General features: G+C 42.9%; 1 long non-coding RNA gene across 1 annotated transcript; it reads left to right on the top strand.

Annotated features, from left to right (window-relative positions):
* The first annotated feature begins 17046 nt into the window (after window positions 1-17046).
* Window positions 17047-23272, top strand: LOC117283269. Its single transcript, XR_004514259.1, has 3 exons — window positions 17047-17343; window positions 21400-21762; window positions 22939-23272. It is a non-coding gene; the product is annotated as an uncharacterized LOC117283269 (long non-coding RNA).
* The last annotated feature ends 1116 nt before the right edge of the window (window positions 23273-24388 follow it).

The following is a 24388-nucleotide window of genomic DNA, read 5'->3' as shown; positions in this document are numbered from 1 at the left end:
TTGAGGAACTGCTTTGCTAACCAAGGCAGATGTGTCAAAGTTGATTTTGTTTAGACAACATTACTGAGGTTATAGAAGCTATATTGATACCATTTAACTCAAGTCCCTTTCATGTCAGCAACTGATAGGGGAAGTAACAATGTAGTTGTTGGTGTGCTTTTGCCTCAGTTGTCAAATATTTTATTCTTACGCCAATAATAATAAGAGCAAAAGTAGCCTTGAAAAGAGTGGCCAAATAATAACAGATTCTAATCTGTTGTTTTGCTTTCATCAACTTAAAGCAACAAAATATATATTCACTAAATATCTGTCATATTTAAATCAGGCAGTAACCATAGCTGTGTGTTAATGTCCCCCAAACTGCCCACTATTTATATACCAGATAAGATAGGTAAGCAGAAAGCAGCTTCTTAGGTCAAGCCTTGCAGTTAAGTATTTTTCAATACCCAGACAAAAATAAGCAGAATCCCAATCATGCCAAGTTTGTCATTGCTGTCACACTGGACTCAGGGAACAAGTGTCCTCCTGCCAGGCTGTCACCAGTAACAGCCATCCAGGGGCTTCTGAGAACACATTTTTCTTAGAACTGGTAGTGTTTGTTTTCTTAGTTTCCTTGTCTGAGCACAGAACAGAACAGAGACACAAGGGAAAGTATCAGCAGGACAGTATTTTCCATAACTATTCCTACAGTGTCATCATATGCAAACGTCCAGTAAAATGAAAAGAAGAGTTTTGTTTTTTCCCCTTTCACTAAGGAAGAAAAACAAGCAAGACGTAATGTCACATCCTAGAGACTTGGCAAATAACCACAGTTGAGGCTCTCCTCTCCTGAAAGGAGCCGAAGTCCAGCAAAAGACAGAATACTGGAGCCTGCAACTAGACAGCTAAGGAGACGAACAGAAAGCAGCCCTGTGTAGGGGCCTGCATTGAATAAATAATCTACACAAGTGGAAAGCTCTTCAAGGTGTGCCTCCTTTTTGATTCGTCTCCCGATAATTGCTTAGCACTGAGATCACCTCCAGGAAGGACATGGGAGGAACGGTGACTTTCTCATAATCTGTTTTCAGAACATTAGGGCCACAGATGACTGCAAGACGTTCACAGCTGGCATCTGATCAGAGCGTCCACTCCTGTGCCCAGCTCCCCGAACAGGCACTTAGGGAACACTTGGGGCATGAATCAGTAAATGGCGTCGCTTAGTGACAAAGATGAGATTTGTCACTAAAAGGGATTCCCAACTCTAGAGGTGTAACATCCTACAGGAGGGTCTGAGTACGGTCTCCTCCAGCTTTGAAATTGCTCTGTGCCATCTGAAACACCCAGTCAGTCCCCAGAATGAGCTCAGGCACTTGGCCGGATACATGGGACAAGTCTTGCTATTTTTTCCAAAATACCCTGTAATCCATTGGTCCTCACTCTCACCCAACTTCTTGAATTGCCTGTTTTCATATTATAAACCCTCTTTGCCATGTGATTGATCATCCTACCCACTAACAAATTTGCACAACCTTCAAAATGATGTACATAGACATGTCTATGTGTCTGTGTTTGTGTGTGTGTGCGTGCAAGGCTCTACACACCTGCATGGCTATGCATAGGGTCATTTTTCCGGGGGGAGCATCAGAGGAAGGTCATGCTAACTTAACCATGTCAAAAGCTGAATTCCAGTTCTTCCATTAGGAACCTCAGTTTTAACAAGATAGAAACATACCTTATAATAATGAAGCTTAGCATTCAAATAATTTTAAAATGTTTCCATATAATATTAGGAGAGGGAATTTCATCAGACATGTTTCTTAAATCAGTATGCAATAAAGCCTTCAACAACTGACATCCCTGTGCAATAGTAGGTGTAAGGTGGGAAGGGCATGGGCTTCGTATTTACGACCACCTCCTCTAGCATCTCAGCTAGGCTGGGCCTTCTTGGCTCCTCCAGAGGCAAAGTTTGAGGATGAGATGTAAAGGGAGAAAGCAAAGATTTGTTCCCAAGTTTCTGAATCACTTCTCCCTCTTTCTGAAAAATGTATCAGTTCTTTTCCAAACTGAAAAGGAAATGGAGATATGCAATATATTGGGAATAAAGCATATTTTTGTAGGTAAGAGCTTTGTATGTGGTTGGAAAATGTAAGTACTGGGTAAAAAAAATGTTAAGCCAGGTGCGGTGGGGCAGGGCTCTAACCCCAGCACTCAGGACACTGAGGCACAAGGATCGCAAGTTTGAGCCCAGGCTGGGCACCTTACTAAGTTAGCAAGATCCTCTCTTAAAATAAAAAATGCAATGGGTAGGAAATAATTCAGTGAGAAGAGCCTGGGTTCAACCCTCAGTGCTACAAAAAATTAAAATGAAATATTTTGCATCCTCATTACAAGAAAGTACAATGTAATAAAAGTAAACACAGGATGACTAATTTATTATATAGTCATATATAATGTCAAAGAGACCGTTTAGGGAAATCCTAAAAGAAACGTATATCTACTTACACACTTGAGTGTATTTAATGTAATATAAATAATACAAAATGTACACAAGCATGACTTCTGTGTGAAGAGTGCTGGATATATCTTTAGCTACATTTGCACCTACATTTACTTATGGCTACAAACACATATTCACGTCTCTCTTGTGGGACCCATGTTTCCTGTGTCTGCACACACATCTCCACCATGCTGGATCACTGCTCCCTTTTTCAGTATTTGTCTTTCTCCCTTTACTTCTTGTCCCCCCAAAGCAGGAACTGATTTTTTTTTCACTGTTGCGTATCTAATCATCAACGCAGCATCTTGGACTCTACTGAGTGATTTACCCATCATTGTGCATAGATCCCATCCTGGATCGCGTCCTCTAGGATGACTTCATGCCATACAACTCTTTCGCTGTTCACACTCAGAAGATACATACACTATCACTCTTCTGATTTTTCCTTATAAACTCACTGAAAAAGAGCTTTCCAGCTCTTTAGCTACTTTTCATTGGCCAAGGAAGACACAAGGCTTGTTAGGTTCAAGATTAGGGACATCCCACTCCCCCAGGAGACAAGTTGGAAAATTTCTGGCCACCCTTCATTTGCCACAGATGCATAAAAAGCACATAGGAATAAGTTCTCTTTAAAAATATGTGGTTATCTTTTCTGGAACAGAGCTGGGCCTATAGTGATATCTACACATACTTTTATAGATTGATCGGAGGTTGTAGGAATCTTGTCAGTGATGTGCTATCTTTGTTATTATCAGTATTTATGTTAAATAATTTTTTTAAAAACTTTAATCATGTCCAAGTAAATACAGCATTCTATTCTGAACACTTTGCGCAATTCTCCTTTCCGTTGAAAAAGTGCAGTATTGGAAACATATTTAACTGTGACCAAATTTTTTCATGCTATCTACATGGAATTTGTTTTGAAAATGTAGACCACATTTCCTTTTCATAGCACCTATTTTTGTTTAAATAGACACACTACAGTCAGTTCTCATAAGTTTGAAATTGGGTGATATTGTTAATTGGAAGATGAAATTAACCAAGATCTAATTATAATGAAAATCAGGGTAAAATTAAAGTCCTCATCAAACTAATCTCCAAGTACCTCATTAAATCCAAAAGCTTTTTATTAAACACTTCTATCCTCAGATTATTTTCATTTAGTCTAATGAAAATCCATATATTTATAATTAATTTTCACTTTACTCACTAAAATATTCTTCTGTAATAAGTTATTCAATTTTCACAAGACTACTGAGTCTCTCAACTCCATTTTTGTCAAAAACAGGAAGTTGGCTTTTGCCAAGAATAAATGAACTTGAACAGTGTTTTAAATGTGGTTCAAAAGATGGAATCCACAAATGACAGGCCCATTCTGAAGTTGGCAAGACCCTTCTCCTGCCCAGACTATGAAATAATAATGATGCCCTTTAGCCATTTAAGCTTTGCGTTCCAAAAACCTAAACCTATTACTAAATTTCACTTAACAACAGGATCTTATTTTATCTTTAGCAAATATCTTGGGACATGTATAAGTACCAGAGACAAACTGCATTTACAGATTTTAAATTTGGAATGATGAGCAAATCGATATCTCAAAGTATAACAGGAACAGATTCTATAAAATGAACACAAATCAGATATTGCTTTGGCCAAGTTCCAAAGGAGAGAAGACACAAAAATCAAAAAAGTTAAGTGAAGAAAAAATAATAAATGATGTAATAGAACTACTGAGATATAAGCTTGAAAAATATGATGTTTAGCAATTTAAACCATAAAAGAGAAAAACCTAGTTAAAAATGTAATGCATAGTGTCATTTTGCCATTCAGTTTTAGAAATGGATAACAGCAAGTATCAACTTATAAATGTTTGAATGAACATAGATATTAATATTTATATATAACCTGTAGTCATAGTACACCAATAATTACAGGAGTTATTTGTGAGCATTAACCAAACACCTGCTAGATGCCGGAAGGTATTTTATCAAAGTGGATTCTAACAGCTTCTTCTGAAACTTTCAGATAGAATTATTTAGCCTAACCCATTAAAACAATTATATTTCCAATTATCCATTTCATTTAATGCAAAGTCAAGTTCAAGGACGTCCATTTATACGCGTGATTACTCAATCTCCTTCAGACCAGATTTTAATTAGCAAAATATATCCATGTGTGCTTCAAACAATCCCTTTCTAGAATCATCATTTACCTAAATTTTAGAGTTTGAGTAAAGGGCAGTCTACATTTGATTTTAGAGGACAGAAAAATTTGGAGCCAAATAATAGTATACTTTAGAAATACACACATGGCCATAAAACAGGAACAAGCAGTACACCTGTGTGTGTGTGTGTGTGTGTGTGTGTGTGTGTGTGTGTGTGTGCACTTTCTAAACCAGACAAGTTCCTCCAAATAAATTTAGGCATTTGAGATCCAGAGTTCATTTTACAGTTGCTCAATCTTTTATTCAATATTAATGTCTCCTATATGCCAAAATGGTATTAGAAATGTTCCTGGAGGAGATCGTTGGTACCCATCCAATATCCATGGCTCCTCCGTGTTTCCCAAGGGTCCCACCTTTCTTTGAAGTAGCTGTATTCCTCCAGGACAGGCAAAATAGAGTGAGCACGTGGAAGCTGTATCACTTTCTACTGCTGCTGTCACAAATTATCATCGAGCTGGTGTCTTAAACAGTATAAATGTACGCTTTCACAAATACAGCTACACTTCTACCTTTCTTTTGTGGAGGTCAGCTGTCCAGTATGGATCTCCTTGAGCTGAAATTAGAGTCTCCGCAGGCCTGATCCTCCTGGAAATCCTAGAGGAGAATGCTGCTTTTACTTTGCCAGCTTCTGGAGGACATCTGTATCCTTTGGTTGGTGTGGCCTCTTCCTCCAGTTTCAAAGCCAGTGGTGACAGATCAAGCGCTTCTCATATGAAATCTCTCTGAGCTGCTGCAATCCCATCATTCTCTGATTATGCTGGAAAAGATTCTCTGCTTTTAATGATTCGTGTCATTAGATTGGGCCCACCCGATCTAATGCAGCAAACTTAATCACATCTGCAAAGCCCATCTTGCTACATATGATATGATACACGGGCAGATTCAGTATAAAGGTAAGGGAGCTGGGTCCCTGCAACGGCACGTAGAGAACAGCCTTTAGAGACCCATGCTGAACTTCAGCTAACAGGACATAAACTTTTTGGTAATCTAAGGTTACTCTGTGTGGCAGCTAGTACTAATGATCCTAATGTGATAACGGTTAAGGACTTCTTGAGGTTTGTTTAGCTACAAGGGCTGGACTTTCCAGTCCAACAGACATAATTCATATGCATTTGCAGAAATAACATCTTGCTTATCTTTGCATAGCTGGAATTTAACAGAGTCTAAAGTAACAAATGTCAAATGGAGAACAGAGTTGAATGAAAAATAACCAAATGTGAGTAAACATATAACAACAGTGAAAACTTTGATACTTTGGACATATGGACCTATTTTAAGCAACTTAAGTCTTGATCAAAGGCTATTGTTCTTTGTGGGGCCCTTCCCCAGAAGACATCTCTATTCTTTGGACATGTGGCCCCTTTTTCTATCTTTAGAATCAACGGTGATTATCACTGGTACCCACCAATAGGTGAGATTAAAGCTAAGATTTCTTTAGGAATCTTCCCTTACCTACCCATGATTACATGCTGGCCAATCCATAGGAGGACCTACAGGGAGTCAGAGATCCTACTCCAGTCCTCTAGCCAAGGGCTAGGATATTCAATACATGGACAACTAAAAAGGAGTAAGAATTTCTTAGTTGTGTGGTTATGGACAAGTTGTTTTTGAGCCTTTATCCATCTATAAAACCAAATAATAAACCTGTGTTCTGATGTGGATGTAAAGATTTTATGGTACACCACTGATCTAGCACAGTTACAGATAAAAAAAAATCAGCTTTATTCATTTTACTCTGTGTCCTCAGACATCCTGAGAGCAAAGCAAGAACCATTAGATAATTCTGAATCTTGGCAGCCTAGGTAGATCTAGATGAACCTCAAGACCCATGCTTTGCTGTAAAACATGGAATAAGCATGTGGATACTTTATTTTTGCTTCAATCATCTGTATTAAAGATTAAGGGAAAACCACTGCTATCACTTGAAAGGTTATGCAAGTTCTTAAATAAATAGTGAAGATGAACGAAGGTTTTTTTTTTTTTTGTAGAGCTGAGTATCTAGGAGCCTTTAATATAAGTTTCACAGAAATTGAACAGTCAACATCATTAGTTGTATTTATTCCTAATAGTTTACTGTACATATTCTCAGGTCATGTTAGGAGAGGCCAAAACATTTACTGCCTCATTTGGAAAGAAATAAACCATCCAAAAGAACAAATGCAGAATCCTTTTATATGTAATATGAAGACTTGAAGAGGCTATAAATATTAATTTCCAACCCAGATCACTCAAATATAAGTGCTTTCAAAGTGATATTGCAAATAATTTCAAGTTATACAGCAGCACAAGTGGTCAAATAACAGGGAATAATTCACCATTCACTGTATGCAATCACAGGCTGAGAGTAACAGAATTAGACAGAAAAACTCCATTAAACTATGTCAACTTAGATCACTGCAAAGGGTTCAAATGGCCTGCTCTTCTCATTAATGACCATGAGAGCATTCTTTCTAAAGAGTAAACTTTCTACTTTAGAATAGTTATAGATTTACAGAAAAGTTGCAAAGATAGGGCAGAGTTTTTGTACACTCTTCACTCACTTCCCTTTAGCTGACCATAAATAACGTCACACAACCATGATACACTTGCTCCCGCTACAAATCCAACACTGGCAATTCCTATAACTCGAATTACTCCCTTCGTGCAGGTTGTGTTAGTTTCTTTCTACCATCCTCTTTCTGTTCCTTCATTCCATAGCACATGACATTGGGTCAACATCACTGGTCCGTTATGTTCTCAGAAGTTCTTGCTGTTCAGGACTTTGAATGTTTTGAGGGGTACTGGCAAGGTGTCTGGCAGAACATCTCTCTGGTTGGCTGGCCTGCTGTTTTTCTCAAGGTTAAACTGGGGTTGTGGCTCTTGGGGTAGAAGGTCATAAAGATGAGCTGTGCTATATTTTGGGTCACATTTCTCCAGAGACCTGTGTTTTAATGACTCGGTCCCGACCCAACCTGTAGGACTGTTGGGAGGGGATGGGACCTAGTTAGAGGAAACTCACTGGAAGCTGAATAGAGATCATTGGGAACTTGTCATTGTAGGGGATCTTGAGACCGCAGCCCCTGCTTTACTTCCTGGCTGTGTGCAGTGAGCAGCTCCTTCCAATACATGCACACAGAATCTCACTAAGGTGATCAGGTTGTCCTTGGATTTGTGACCGTCCTGTCTCAGCTTCTTGTGTTGCTAGGATTCCAGGTATGTGCCACCACACCCTGCTGGTCCTTCTGTTTTTCTACCACTTTTTTTTTTACTTTCTGTAGCTGCCAAATACTGGTTTTAATGACTGAAGAAAATTATCCCCTTTAAATAAAAAATGGTAAAATCACAGATATCTCAAAACTTTTATTTGCATTCACAGTTTTAAGTTAGAGAAAAAAAAGACTAGTTTAAGTTTTTTTTTGGGGGGGGGAATCATTAGCTCTAATATTTATGAATTGCTAAAATTTAGGATTTAATGGAACAGTATATTTTTGCAGCTCAGAATATTTTAGTAGTAAAATTCTCGCCAAAATATTGGTATTTATAAATGGACAAAGTTAATCATGGTGCTGCTAGATTGAAGAAAAGATCTCTGCTTGAACAGTTACCACTAGAGAGAAATTTATTCTGGGTCTAAAATGGAAAGGATTTCAGACTAAACATTATTTCTGAATGTATGCACATGTCAAAATGTGACTAGCATTTTGGGTTCAGCAGATTAGCCTCTCCAGTGTAAGGATCATGCAATCTACCAAGACAACGTAAGGGATGATGATTTATTGATTATTCTGGAAGCAGTTTTGTCAGGGCTCGGCTGGGAGGTTCTTTTGCTGGTGTCCCTTGGCTTAGCTATGTGGCAGCAGTCAGCGACAGCTTGGTCGAGTCCATGAGACAATACAGTCACATGCACACACTTGTCAGTTGGTTCTGGCTGTCCCTGGACCCCTCTCTCCAGGAAGGCTCTGATCCTCAAGGAGGCAAGCTTGGGCTTCTTGCCTCCCAGGCACATTCGACTTTTAAGTCTGGTGCAGCTCTGAGACAGTGGCCTTGTGATCTCCAGATTCCAACCTCGCATCACATAAAAGCCTGTGCTTTTGGAACAAGTTAAATTCACCACTCTCCATCTTTGTATGATGATAAAAAGGAGAATAAAGAAAAAAAACTACTTAGCATAGGAATTGGGAAATGGAATGTGTCAAAATTATTAGCTAAAACAATTCTTGGTGTCGGTGTTAGTTTAAATATTACTCTGATTAAAACTAAAACACCCCCCTTTCTTCTCATGTGGTTAGGGGACTGGCTTCTGGCTGAAAGAATGTGGGCCAAGACAACACAACCTATTTGCATGCCGGACCCATTTCTCTGTAACCCTTCCTACTCTCCCCTTGGTCTGCCAGCAGAACCACACAAAAAGTCTCAAGAAGAAACCAGAGACCCTAAATGATGAGGAAGCTACAAAATAGGAAGATCCTATGTGCTTGTACAGATGATCCTCAAGTTGTTATGGGGTTATGTCCCCAAACACCCACTGTAAACTTAAATGGAATCAAATCATCTCACACAAATTCTCTTTCATAACAAAATATTGACTATCTCGTGAAGTTTACTGAATAAGATACTGCAGATGGAAGACAGATGGCTGTATGGGTGCCCTTTCACACCATGGTAAAGTCCAAAAAATTGTTAGGTAGAGTTATTACAAATGGGAGATCATCTGTATATAAATATAGATAGATAGATAGACAGACAGATAGATTGATCAGGTCTTTCACTGAGAAACCACATCTGTTATATAAGCAAAAAGAAGTATATTTTATTGTATTGAACCACTGAAATGTTGGGTTTGTGTCATGGGATACTTAACGCAAAAATTATAAGGAGATCTTAGAGGAATATTTCTTGGTTATTTTTTTTCCCCTAAGAGAACAAAAACTCACTTGAATTGCCAAAGGTTCAAAGAGCATAACTGTGATTCTATGAATGTATCTCAAGAACCCCAGGAAAAAGGTTTTACAATGAATGGGAATCACACACTGCAGAGCTGTGTACACGAGTCAGCCCATCCGCCTCACTAGTGGAGCACAGAGTCCTTCCGGTTCTTGCTGCCTATCTTCATGCATGTCTTCCTGTCTGCAGGCTTGCCTTTCTGCTTCTCCCTGTGCCTGGGAAGAGCCCGCTACTTCAAGTACTGCTAGAAGTGCTCACAGAACAGATCACTGGATCAGGGCGGGCCAAAGGTAACTCCTTGATCAAATCCACCATGGTCAAGGGGCAGGGCCACTGTGCATGACAGTTTCGGTAGAAAGGGGACCCAAAAACTATGTCCAGTAAAGTTAATGATATTAGGCAGGATTTATGGCCTAAGTCTCTAGGTAGACACAAATGGTATCAATACTTCACATTTTATCTTGTAAGTCGCCCGTTATTTTTACAACCTTCCTCTCAATTAAAAAAGATTATTAACAAAGTCTTCTCTATGTATCTATTATAATGAAGACTATACTTAAAGTTCTTGTCCTTTAATATTTAAATAGGCCTTATATTTTAGAATTGTTTTAGGTTCACAGCAAAATTGAAGGGAGGGTAAGATTTCCTGTACACTCCCGAATTCCACACAAGTATAGCATCCCACATTATCCAAATATTCTGCCAGAGTGCTACACTTGTTTCAAAAGGTGGATCTACCCTGATACATTATTATTACCCAAAGACAATCATTTTTACTAAGTTTCACTCTTGGTGTCCCCTTGAATTTGACCTTATTTATTAATATAGTCCAGAACGTCTTCTATATTCATGGGGTTTGTACTCCTAGGTTCAACCCAATTATGGGTGGGAAATGCTTGGAGGTAACTTGCATCTGTACAGACTTATTTTTTCCCTGTCCTTATTCCCTGGGCCTAAACAATATAGAATAACAATTATTCATATGGCATTTACATTACACCAGATTTATGTGAGTAATCTGGAGATTATTTACTGTATGCAAGAGGTTATATGTGAGTACTACATTATTTTATATAAGGGGCTTGAACACTTTAAATTTTGTTATCTGAAGGAGTTCCTGGAACCAATTCCTTTAGAAATATATAGGGATTCTATATATTCTAAGCTGATAGGGCAAAATCAATCACTATATCATCTCTCATAAACTGCTCTCAACCCTTCCTTCTTTTCTAGTGTGCTATCGAACCGCACTCAAGCACGAGGAGATTGTTTTGTTGAAATGGCTGCCATTTCCTGTTGGCCTTGACGCTTAGACAGAACAATTTGTCAGGCACCTATCTCCTTACTGCTAGGTAATAGGAATTGTGCAGAGTGTTTGCAACACACTGATGTTTTCTTAATGCTGAACAATGCTATGTTTTAAGCTTCAGCAAGTGGATATCCCCTGGGTTTACCCTCAAGCTCCCTGTTTGAGTTATTTTAGACTTTAGCTCTCAGTTGGCTTCTTCCACTAACTCCTTGGCTGGATTGTTCAGCTACATTAGGGGCTGATCAGCAGAAGCTGTTTATCTCTCAGAAGAATATGAGCTGTTTTTTTTTCCCCCCAATACACTTAGTGCTTTATTTTCAATGACATAAACTAGCTGTCATTTTCAGTTAAGTAATTTCCACTGAATTGCTGGTGCCAGACCACCAAGGATGCTAGCAAGGATAAGATGGCTGTGGTGAAAGTTTTTTTAATATAAAATCTGGTGGCGTACCTTTAGCTTGTACAAGAAAGAAATGACCGAAGCCCCACCAGAGAAAAGAGCAAAGCATGCACTGTTTACACCGAGAGATTCTGAGGCTCTTTCTCTAGAAATACCTACGCGACCCTGAGCAAAGGACGTACAGGGAAGAGAACAACACTAATTGAAAGAACATTCAAAGATGACATCTCCCCGAAGTGACTAGAAGTGTCTGCCTTCCCTGAGATTGAGGCTGTGTTTATGAGAGGAAGACTGGAAATGAAACAAGGAAATTAATACGGCTCCAGGGCAGGGGTTTAAGAAGGCCTGTAATTGTTGGCCATAACAAAAGGCCAGGGCAAATTCAGAGCTATAGAAACTCACCACGTGCCACAGAGACCAGAGCAAAGCTGAGCCCAAATGCCTCACCACTTCAGCCATGGTGGGGTCAGAGCAGAGAGAGCCCAAAGTTCAGGAACGTAGTGCTAGGAAGGCTCAGGCACGGCATTTCCATTGTTCGCTAGGTGTTATTTGGTATTTTCAACTTCTTTTCTAATTGTCTCTTGGTAAAAAGAGCTGAAAAGAGAGGGATGGGGCCCATGCTTTCCACACTTTTCAGAGTACCAGGGGCGCCCAGAAAGGCAGGTTTACCGGCAAACCAGTAACAACACCCATTTGTTAGCCCTTACCATGGTGAGGCGGTTTGGGCTGCGTGTCCTCAGCAGTGCCCAGGAGGAAGATAATGTCACTGCTATGCCATAATGAGGAAACTGAGGCTCAGAGAGGCTGCAGGACTTGGCACACTTTGCAGATGGATTTGTTCTCTCTGACTGCAGAGCCCACCTGTAACCACAGAGATTTACTGCTCCTTAATTATGTGGGGCGATCAAGGAAGAGGACTTCAGTTCTTATCATGTGGATGATTCTAATGAGGTAGAAGATGAAAGAGCAGAGCGTTTCTTCTTTGCTTTGGCTTGGAATGCTTTGTCGAGAGGCTGAGCTGCTATTCATTGGAGTGGCTGGGTTGGTGGGATCTGAAGGTTTTTTTCCCAGACAAAGCAGAGCACCTATCTGCCCATTCCACCCCGCTGAGAAGGGCAGCCAAGAGGCACTCAAGCAGCAGCAGCATAGCGTCTACAGGGAGGAGAATCAGAGCCCAGAGTTTGGGGTACGCCCCAAGGTACGAATGGCAGTGTGAGGGTGCAGCTGTGGCAGCAAAGGCAGCACATCCCAACCTGAGACCAACTTTCCTCCCAAAGTGTTGGGCTGGGGTGCAGTTCAGGGGAAACACTCTGCACAGTACTGGAGAAGCGCTGATGGGCTGAAAGGAGCAAGGATGTCAAGAAGAACCACAGCACGGTGGTATTTCTGGGATGCTATCTTTCATAATACATTGATTCCTGCTGCCCACACTGAACAGTTTGAAATTCAGCAGAGCCAACTTGACAGGCAAGCATCTGCTGCCAGCTCCCTAGGAGGATATTGCACCTTACCAACCAAAGGACTCAGAGAAACACACGGCAAAGAGGGGTGAGACCACAGATTAAATGGAATTTGAGGCATCTCCCACAGAGATATGATTCCATGCTGATAAAACACAGTGATATAGGCCATTGCCAGGCTTTAGCATGGGGGTCCCTGGACCCCCAACTCCGTGTTTGTCTCCTGTGGCCCTAGGACTACAGGTGACCATTTTACCTGTAACTAGGTCATCTTCATTGGGCATTATCCCTGTGGCCCTCGGCCTCTGCTGCCTCCCTGTCTGTTGCTTTTTGCCTCTTGTCATTCAAAGACACAGACATCTCTCTGTGGTTGGAAGTCTGTACCGTTCCCCACTTTTTCCTTGTGTTTACTGGAGTTTGTGTACAATGTGCTCCTACAGAAAACCCATTCTTGCTTCCAACATAGTTCATAGGTGGCAGGAAGAAAAGTCTAGCAGGGCTAACAGCCTGCAAGGGTTACACATCACTATGAGTAATCCCAGATCTCATCAGACCACTGTCTTTTTCCACCATTAGTTGCCTCCTATACACAAGTGAAGTCTACATAGTGCTGTGTCTGCAGACCACTCACGACACACTCAGCACCACCAGGGAGGCCTCTCCATTGAGAAAGGACTACACGGTACCTGTGTGCTACCCAGCAGAAGTGATGTCCACTCATGACAGGAGTTACCGAGCCCTGTGTGAACTATCCTCAAGAGACACTCCTACCTTGGCTAGCAGCTTAGGACACTCAGGAGCTTCCTGCAGTAGAGGTGGTGATGCTACAGAAAGCATCAGGCATCCAGCTTTGCAGAATCTGTATTCTGTGTTCTATATTCTATATTGTGTGGTTCAAACTCCTGTGCTAAAAGTGGGAATTGCTCAGGGCATAAACCTACCTATGTCAGCTAGAGGTGGGCACCTTGCCCTAATTTAGGAGGTCAACAGGAGAGGTATGAGATTTAAATACAAGTGTAGTGTAGACAGCACTCCCAGTGACAATGAGTTCTAGGCCATATGTCTTATGATCCCTGCTGTGGGTTTAGGAGGAGCTACTGGCTCAAGACCGTGTGGGGGAGGCAAGACCACAGTAGTTTGAGGAGCAGGAAGTCTGTCATGCTAATGACATCCATGGGGCCCCAGGAAAGGTCAGTGTGCTTTGTCCATACCTGGAACACCAAGCAATGAGTTTGTTCATCTGTCCACATCTCCAGTTAGCGACATCAGAGCATCCTGTGAGCAAGTAGGATAAGGTGACCTTATCATGCCTGAGGGGTCAAGAGGATCCCAGAAGAACATGTGTCCAGGTATGAGGACTTCACTAGGTGCTGCCCTAATGACAAAACAGGTTACCTGCTGTGTCCAGGTGCCACCATAGAGAAGAAAACTTGGCTGATAGGAGGGTTGGGAGAAAATGAGAAGCATTAGAAGAAAAGCCCTGAAAGAACTGACATCAAATAAAGGACATGGAGGTGCAACGTCAGGCAGTTGTTGTGGACACCTAGAGCTATGCTGCCCACTATAGTAGCTGCTAGCTGCATGTAGCAGTTTAAATTTAAATTGACTTAAACGAAATAAAAGCTTCACTTCCTTAGTTCCAATGGTCACATTTCAAGTGCTTAGAAGCCGCATGTGACTAAGGGCTACCATAATGGACAGCACCAATTCGGAATGCTGCATCACAGAAAGCTCCATCCGATAGTGCTATGCCCCAGCATAGCTGGTTTCCTTTCTGCCTTACTCACAGCAGTATTTGTAGGCATCTAGAGAGCGTAGCACATAAATATGGTCAAGGTTCTCCCTAAAGGACACCTCTCCAAAATAGGGTCCTGATCAATCTCTCCAAGCCTCGTCTCTCATTATTTATTCATTCCCCAAGCATATATTTATATTTATTGAGTGCCTTTGATGTGCCAGGTGCCCTGCTAGATGCTGAGGATGAAAAGCAAGACATGATCTTCAACCTTATCAAGCTCCATTTCTACCCGGCAAGACAACAAACCAGTAAGTAAGTCGGTAACACCCAATAATTACAGCTGGGGGAAAATACCATGAAGGAAATACACATGGCAAAAAGAACCAGAGTATCTGCTTTGTACAGAGTAGCTGGGAACAGTCTCTCCGAGAGACGGCATTCCAGCTATGACCAGATGCGCTCTGAATCCATAGCTCAGAATCTGCCACGGCACTGGGGAGGGGGTGACACTCAATAAGTAGCTGTTTTCTGCATAAATGAGAAGGAACCAGGTGTCCAGAAGATCAAGGTATTGTTGGCAAATTGAGTCTGAAAGCTTTAACACAGGAATGACCTTGGTTTGTGTGAATAACAGAAAGAAGATCACCAAGACCACAGCAGGTTCAGCAAGTGGAGAGATCCAGTCTTGGGATTTTCAAAAGTACATGGGCCTCTTTTCTAGAGGTGGATGGGTGTGATTTATGTTTAAATGAAGACCATTCTGGTGAGGCAGGATAAAGATGGGGAGCGGCCAAGAAGAGCAGAAGCAGGGAATTCCATCACAGCCTGCGGCAGCATCCAGGAAAGAGATGATGGTGGCGCAGCCTTGGACCAGGCTGGGAGCTGTGGGCCTGGAGAGATGCGAGCTCAGCTGCCAGGTGTTACTCGGAGTGTTCAGACTGTCCCGGCTGCTGCTCTGCTCCTCCTCTCCATCCTCACCCTCCCTGCTCAACTTGGGACGCTCTTCTTTCTTAGTTTAGTGTTTGAACTACCACCTAGCCTTCCAAACCCTCCGGTTTATCCTGCCCCTCCCTGAACCCTCTCCTGATTATCCCAGCCTTGCAGTTTTCCCGCGCTCTGTAGCACCCCAGCCCCGACCGAATACGCCATCTGCACGCTTGGTGTCGGCCTTGTATTCGGGTTCAATGTAGTCTTTTGTATTCTTTGAGATCCACTAGATAGCTCAGGTGCCCCTGAATTGTCCCCCTCTGTGCCTTATTTCATGGTTAGCACCTGGTCCACCATCTAGATGTGCAGGCTCAAACACATCTGCGAAGGAACAAAAGGTTGATTCTATCTCCTTGGTGATGTCTCTTTGTCTTTGTTTAACATCTTATTTTTATTTGCATAATCCTGCTTCTTTGACCAACTTCCTAACCAATTCTACAGAGGAAATACAAAACTATTCTTTTAAACATAGGATCTGTCCCTCGAGGGTTGCACTTGGCAGCGACAACGGTCTGAAACCCCTACAGGCTTGGTGAGAGCTGTGGGGAAGTGTGAAATGTGTTCAATTAACTCTCCTTACTCACAGTAAATGGAGGTGCTTAAGCCAACAGTCGTATATTCTCAATTGCTCCTTTGACTGGACTGTAAATGCCTTAAACACGGTTTATTCAACGCAGTGCCCACGTCACAACAGTGCCCAGGCATCACAACGGTGCTTGGCACGCAGTAGGTCTCCAGAAATGCTGGTCAAATGGAGAAATAACCAACCAACTTTGGAGCCTTCTGCTAGGCCCACTGGGAAGGAGCAGCCCATCAGGGTAGTGCACACTGCAGGGTGGCCCCTGAGCAGCAGGGGGAAGCAGGAAGCACTTCCTTTATACTGCCCAGCCGGTCCCATGCATGTGGCTGTGAGGTGATGGCAAATATGACCAACTGTTCTCCATCCTCCCGGTCACTTGTCTCCACTCAGAACCATCATTTTCTTTCTACTGTTTTCATTCATCCTTTTCCTCATATCCGCTCCATCCCACTTTGCAGCAATCTTCCTGGTCTGATTCTCCATCCCTCCTTCCCGCCTTCATCTGATCAGAAAAGAGACAAGGTTGCCATGAGTTATTTCTTGCCCTTGTAAAGGTTTATAATACATTTCATTTGCAAATATCAGCATCATGTTTTCTTGCCATTAGAGTGTCTTAATGTGTACTATCTTGCAGCCTATTAATTACAGTCTTAACTTCAGGAAAAGGATCTCCTGAAATTGGTGACAGGGTCTCTCTGCAGGGAAGCTGGAAAGGAGACCTCGTGTACAGGGTGCATTTAGCCAAGTCTTCCGTGGGTTTTGGTTTTAAGTTCACTATCTTCCCTGACGGAGAGAACTCCTTCTCTCCTCCTTTTTCCTGTAGTGGTGAGGGGAGGGGAGCGGAGGTGAGGGGCTCCTCCTATCTTCTACAACTGTTTACTTAGTCGAGCATCAATAATTCAGGACATCTGCTCCCTTCCTGAAAGCGCAGGTGAGGACAAAGGGCTCAACACCAGGCCCACAGCTCACTCGCTCCCTCCTGCAAGACTCCACAGAGATCACAGGAGGCTCCTGGCTGACCAGCCCTCGGCTGCACTTGGAGAGGAGAACACAGTGAGCAGCACTGCCTGTGCATCTGAAATCCGTTTCAGGGTTCTCTCTTTAGCTGTTTACCTGTTTCGTGGGATTTGTGAGGTTGCCAGGGCCGGCAGCTGGGTGGAGGCCTTGGTACCTTTGGAGCAGACCTGACCCATTCAGAGGTGACTCCTTTATCGGCCTCAGACCTGAGTTTCTTAAGCTGGACCAGGTAAGGGGATTTTGAATTAATTCTTTCATTCTGAACATATTTATGGGAGACCCCAAGATGATAATGTGGCCATGACTTAAGTGAGGCAGGCTGAAAGACTGCGCTAGAGTTTATTTCTACATGGCGACCAGAGGGAGACTGAGACGCGCTCTTATCTCTCAATATGTGGAAGCTTTACTACTGCAGCAACCTACAGGGGCCGGAATATAAAACCCTCCTCCTCTAGGATGACTTGGGGGTGGGGGTGGGGGACTTGATTTCTGGTTTTGTTCTTTGGTCCAAAGTTGAGCTTTGCTTCTCCAAGAGGTCCTCAGCATCTCTTCATAGGTTTCATAGTTCTCCTTAAGAATAAAACCTAGTTGGTCTGATGCATTATTTGGAATTTTTAATCCAAATTGCAACACGTAATTCCTAATCCCAGCATCAAGACACAAGAGCTTCTGGGCCACCCCCTCCATCCCTCATGCTCTGTTCCCTGCCCTCAGTCCGCACACTTGGCCAACATTGACCATGGAGGACCATTGCCGAGGAAGACCCAAGAACTTTCTTTGATATCCCACTACTGTGTGCAATAATCTTCCTTGACAAAATCTTTTTTACCCCAAAACACTCATACCATTTGTTACAGCTCTGCCACTGTCACCTCCCCCAAATAATGAGGGATTTGTTTTGTCCCCATTTACCTAGTGGTGACAATTTTCTTAATAGAAAGACTAAATTTTATGGCAGCACAATTCATAGATTTAAGGCCCATGACTTCTCTCTTGTGGTTGCTTAAGTAATCTTTTCCTGTCCGAAGATTTTATTTAATATACTGCAGAAAAGTGCCAGTGTAATCTTCCCATGCCACTGTGCTGATCAAGCCACCCCGCCATCCTGCCTCCACCCCGCCCCCCTCCAGGGAATTTGACAATGTTTCCTGGTCTGGTAAATTGAGTCCAAACTGGAGGTTGTCTCTAGGACCCAAACTGGCACTCCTGCCAGGAAGCCTCCAGACATTCTGAGAGCAGCCTCTTGGCTCTCTGATTTTGTCCTGTTCCCTAACACTCTCCCATCAGCCTGCCCACCATTCCCATTTCTACCTTTCTCTGAGTGCCACCATGGTATGTAAGTTAATTATGTGGGGTCTCTGAACTACTTGCTTATAGTAGGTCTAGTTATGAAGACAAACATGTGCACAGACAATTTCAGTGCACATAGCTCTTTGGGCATACGAAGGAAACCCTAAAAACCTTTGTGGGGTGCAACTTCTTCTCCTCTGCCTCTTCTTTTTTATTATTCTCCTCTTCTTCCTCTCTCTGTTTATCTTTATCTTAGTTCTTCTGTTTCTTTTTTTTTAAGACAGGGTCTTACTGCATAGTACAAGCTGGCCTTGCACTTGCTGTGTAGCGCAGTCTGACCTAAACTTGGAATCCTCCTACTTCAGCCTCCCAAGTGCTGTAGGTATAGATGGGTATCACCGTGCTCAATCAACTCTTGCTTTTTTGATGGGCAGAAAACAAGTAGTCCTATAAAGAAATTGGTAGAAATGTATTTCATATAGAGGGAATCATATAAGCAAAACACATCTAAAATCAGTTAAATAGCATCTAATAGAAAGTCAAGAAGGACACAAATTGGGGATTATTAAGAATTTATTTTGGGCCAGGGATTTAGCTCAGTGGTTCCGCCGCCTGCCTTGCAAGCACAAGGATCCAAGCTCGATCCCTGGTACCGAAAAAAAAAAAAAAAGAATTTATTTTATTGCAAGAAGACTAGGTACCATGCTCTTTGCTTGTCTAGTAAAGTGGATTTTGTTCTCAGAGAAGCCATTTCACAGATAGAGACCAAGATACAAGGGAGTGTCATAATGCAGTCACATTCACATAGACATCGAGGGTATGGTGGTTATGGAGTCCAGGATTAAACCCAGGCACCTGTCTGTGGAGCCTGAGCTCTACAGAGCTGTTCCCTTCATTGACACCACAGTTACAAAAAGAACAAGATGCCTTCAAAGTCCTGCACTTCTGGCTTTGCACCCATTACTTGTGCACACGCAGATGAGCCAGCTAGGCTTTCTGGGTTTTACTTTATCTACAGCAGTATTTCTATTCACTAGGGTACATGTGGCAAAGTCTGGATATGTTTTGGGTTGGCACACTGGGCCTAGCAGATGGGAAAGTGCTGCTGGCATCTGGTGAGTGGAAACCAAGGCTGCTCTTCCGCATCCTGCCACTCATAGGACAGCCCCCGTGACAAAGGATGTTGGTTCCCAACACCGATGGATCTGAGGTTGAGAACCCTGGTCTATACATTGGGCTCCACAACCTACATGTTCAGGCCACATCGCAGACTATCTGGAGTGGTCCAGGAGCTCCTGCATGCAAATCTCCCATGGCAGAGGCCACTGGCTTCAGTGCAGTCTCCAAAGGGACCCGGTTCTTTATGGTGAATCTTCTGGATTTGCTTCTCTAGTCAGATCCACTTCCTCCACAAACCGATTGCTTTCTTCCAAATGAAATCCTGCAGGGCCATGTGGCTGCCTGGCCTGCTGGCGGCAGCTCCTCAGCTCCTGTTCTGCTGGCTGTTTTCTCCTGGAGGGTGAACCCCCTACCCCTTACTGGATTTCATCTTGCCTGTTCCTGGCATTGACTCTGACAGCTGGATTTATTAAGAGACCAGGCCCCAGATGAAAATTCAGAGCACCACCCCACCATGCGTGTTCCCTGGCCTGAACCAGGCCCAGAACAAGACAGTTAGACATTTCTTCTCTGCTTAGAGTTAGTCTCTCTTTCCCAGGTTATCTGTATTTACTCTGAAAATCATTTCCTCTGTTTGACTCGGTTTTCCTTTGAGCCCAATTGCTTGCTCAGTTCTCCCTTTTTTGTTTATTTCTACTTCTCATTTTCCCCATTGATCAGATGCCCTGGAAATATAGCAGGAACAGTGCGTTCCCTGTAATATTTGGTTACACTTAATATTTCTCAGCAAAGCGTTGCCTTGGAACACCAAGCAGTAAAAAAAAATCCAGGGCTGCTGTGCTTACACTGGACATGGGCTTCAGCACAGACTCCAATCACACTGGACCTCTGTCCTCCTTAAAGGGCAATTGCACCCAGGCCATTGCGGGAAGGCGCCCCAGCAGGCAAGCTCTACGTCTCCCACAGAAAGCAGTTTTCGCAAACAAGGGAGGACCAAAGAAACCCTCAGCGCTTGGCTCCATAAAGGAACTGCATCCTATAGAAAAGTGCCAGAGCTGGGCATGGTGGCACAAGCCTATAATCCCAGCACTCAGGAGGCTGAGGCAGGAGGAGTGCTGTGAGTTTGAGACCAGTCTAGGCTACATAGTGAGTTCCAGGTCAGTCTCAACTACGTAGTGAGACCCTCCCTCAAAAAAAAAAAAAAGTGCCAGAGGAAGACACTATTAAATCTGAGCATTCTCCTTAACAGAAATGTTTCTAAACCAGTCTTTGCCATCAGTACTCCTAATAGTAGTTTTCTCTGATGCCACCTTCTGATTATGTGGCTCACACTGAGAACTAATGAGCCTCTCTGCACTGTAGTAGTTCTCACAGACCTCTTCGGTGGGCTGATTCATACTATGTACGCTTTGGAGAACACTACTGCCTACATCACAGCCTTTTCTCAGTGGTCTGGCCACTAATGTGGAGGAAACTCATTGCCTGATGCTGGAAAACTAAAAGGGGTTGTAGGGGAGGGGAAAAAAAAAGGAATGGAAACGTGTCCCATACGTGTACCGACCTCTACAGTGAACATGATCATTATGTACTGCAAATATGGACCAATGAAAGTCAGTAAAACATATTTGTCAATTACAAATAATTTTTTTGGGGGGGTACTGGGGATTGAACTCAGTTCCTTATGCTTGTGAGGCAGGTGGCGGAACCACTGAGCTAATTCCCCAGCCAAATAAAAATACTTTTTAAAAGTTAAAAAGAAAAAAAAGAAAAAAACACCTCCCGGGACCACTGGCTCAAACTGCATAGTCTCAAGGGACCTGACTTCCTGGATGGAGCTCCTCCTCCATGTTTACTATCTACATTTGTTTTTTTGTAGCTACAACAAAATAGCCGAGACCACGGAATTTATAAAGGATCGGAGCTTGTTGGGTTCAACATGCTGGAGGCTGGGAAGCTGGAGCTCAAGGCACCTGTACCTGCGTGGCATCGATGAGGGTCTTCTTGCTCTATCATGACACGGCGAGGGCATCACGTGGAAAAGGGCCAAGTGTGCCAGTTCAGCTGTCCCTACCTCTCTTCTGTATCGATGCCACTGATGTCACACGGAGGTCTCACCCTGGTGGCCTTGTGTAATCCAAATTCCCTCCCTCAGGCCCCCCTCCAGAACTAGTAACGTCGGTATTTGAAGATTAACTTCCAGTTCAGGAGCTGCATTCAAACCGTAGCTTTTGCTTCAGTGGTAGGATCAATCTACTGTACAAACTCCATGACTTCGCTTAGGATAAAATCTCTCAGGGTTCAACACTCAGCACGACCCCATGCACAGAGACCATAATTTCAAATGTAATAACCAGTCTCTGTCTTCTAGATATAAGAAACATTAGGGAAATACTGTGCGTGAAGTATCGCTTAATTATGTCAATGGAAAAAATAGTCAGTGACAAAAATACAAACTCTTAAACATACCAACATTTTCCATCCTGAAATTGTTCTTTGGATGCAAAGATATATTCTCCCATGGTTTAGAGAAGTAAGGTAAATGAATACAACAAAGAAAAACTATGAGAATCAAAATACAAAGAAAGAAATCGAAAACCAAGGTTTTATTTTTTTTAAATTTTATATATATGTTTACATTCAGCTTGAGGAATTCATACATATTCATATCATATCTTGATGATTTTTGAAAACTAAGGTTTTCTAGGAAGCCTGTCTGCATCTTTGACCCAATAACATAGGGTTAACTTCATGTACTGGGTAACTGATAAGGGAAACTCTGAACTAGTCCTACATGAAGCAGACAGGACCACAAACTGCCCCTGGGGAAAATGATGGGAACTTTGCCCTGGGCTGCATCCCTCACGGAGACCAGATCTGTGCCTTAGTCCTGCCTCCTGCTACTGAGTTCAAGAAACTTCAGCGATAAGCATCCTATCACTCCATCTTCTAGGAAGGGAGGACCCTTGATCTGCTGGCCCAGGCACTACACTTTGTCACCTGGAGTGAGCAGGGCTGATGCATGAGACAACATGAAGTTGTCTCCAGTTAGAAACTGGAAGAGGAGGCGGGCAGCAGGGCAGGCAGTAAAGAGCCACTGAGGAGCCGAGGGTAGTGTAGTAAAGGTTGGGAAACCTGTAAAGTGACTGAGGAACAAGGGAGGCAAACGTCACCAGGTGTAGGACGGTAGAGAGAAAGGTTTGCAGAGAGATCTCTGGGAAGTCTTTCTGGACAACATGGTTATGATTCCCTCCTCCCCAAAGGAGGAGAGAGTAAAAGACTGCCTTTCTCCTCAATTCTGCAGCTGCAAAAGTGTTGCTGGGGAGTGCACACCCTGGTTCCGACAGACCATCATGAGAGTATCATTTTATCCAGATTCCATAGATTGTTCTCAGGAAATGTTCTGTGCTTTCCTCAGACAGACGGAGCTCTCACCAGAAACCAGGAGCCAGAAATTGGTGAAGATCACAGAGAAGGGGGCTTTTCTTCAGGAAAGCATTTGAAGCTCTCAAGACCTTTTGCAAACTTAAAAAGAATTACTTTCAGTCTGTTATGTGGGGAGTCTGAGAACTATTAATCAGAAAATCATCAGAGTAATCCAAGCAAACTGATTGATTTGGGTGAGAAATGAATTCATGCTACTTCCCCAAAGGCCAACAAGCCCTTATGAGATTAAGATTTAAGTAACAACCACAGGCACCTTAGAAAAACCTTTTTTTTTTTTGAGGAAAAATAGAGTTTCTTTGTAAGGAAAACTCCCTTTTCCTTAGGCCTCTAGAATTTTCTTTAGTGATTACATTTATAGATAAGAAAGACCTGAGGTGGTCAACGAGTCAAATTCTTTTGAACTGTACTCTTATCTGCAACCACAGTAGCTTATATCCAAGTTTCTTGGGGAAGAGAGATAAAATCCACCCTTCGTCCAATAGTCCCCGTGCCCTTGGTAACCCAGGTCTTACCAAAGAGAGGTGGCACCGTGGACGTGTTCAGGTTGCTCTCCATTTTCCTCTCCAGAGCAAGGTGGAAAACTCATCGTTTAAGTAGGAAAAAGGCTAGCGATGGAGAGCAGTGGTCAAAGTGTGCATGGGGCTGGCAGGGGAGGGGTGGACGTACACCACGGGAGGATTTGCAGACAAGGTCAAAGGAAGGGCATGTCTCATCCAAGCTTATCATTCCCTTCATCTGCCCATCCTGAGTGATTTTCCACATGGATGAGTCCCTAACAGAGGCCCTGGACCCCTCACCTCAAAGGCAGCATGGTGTTTCCTAGTGGCCTCAAAGGGAGAAGAGCCTGAGCCCTTTTCTTTTTTCTTTTCATCTCACCCGCCTTTCAGCCCTATGTGCCTTGATTTCAAAGCCTTTCTGAAACAAATGTGCAGCTGAAAGGATAGACTTCAATTATTTCATTTTGCGAAGGTTAAAAAGGTTCTTGTAAATGACTGATGCAAATACTGGAAACCCGGTTAAAACAACTGGATACCAGATGGCAAAGGAAAGTGGTTTACTGTAAAGTGTTACAGAGTAGGAGCTCATTTACAAGAAGCAATTACACAAACAGCTCTAAGTATCCCAGATCACATAAAAGGACGGCTGGGTAGAAGCACAGACCAGCTGTACGTGTGTGTGATCTCCACCCTCCACTTAGAAACTTCAGCACTGTGATCAGTCACCTTCCCTGATGCCCCTTCCACCGACCTGGCAAGAAGCAAAGAGCTACAACCTTAAGCAGAGCCACTTTTCACCGTACCATCACTCAGCTGCTTCAGGAAGTTTCCTCATAAGAGAAATTTAGCAATGTGAGGGCAGTATGCAGTACATTGGGAATGCAGTGAATTTGGGAATGAAGCACTGTGCCATGTAGGGTCATC

The sequence above is a fragment of the Fukomys damarensis genome, unplaced genomic scaffold (assembly GCF_012274545.1).
Source record: "Fukomys damarensis isolate Sample0158 unplaced genomic scaffold, DMR_v1.0_HiC HiC_scaffold_24, whole genome shotgun sequence".
In the NCBI taxonomy this organism is placed as follows: Eukaryota; Metazoa; Chordata; class Mammalia; order Rodentia; family Bathyergidae; genus Fukomys; species Fukomys damarensis.
This window is presented reverse-complemented; position numbering and strand designations above follow the sequence as displayed.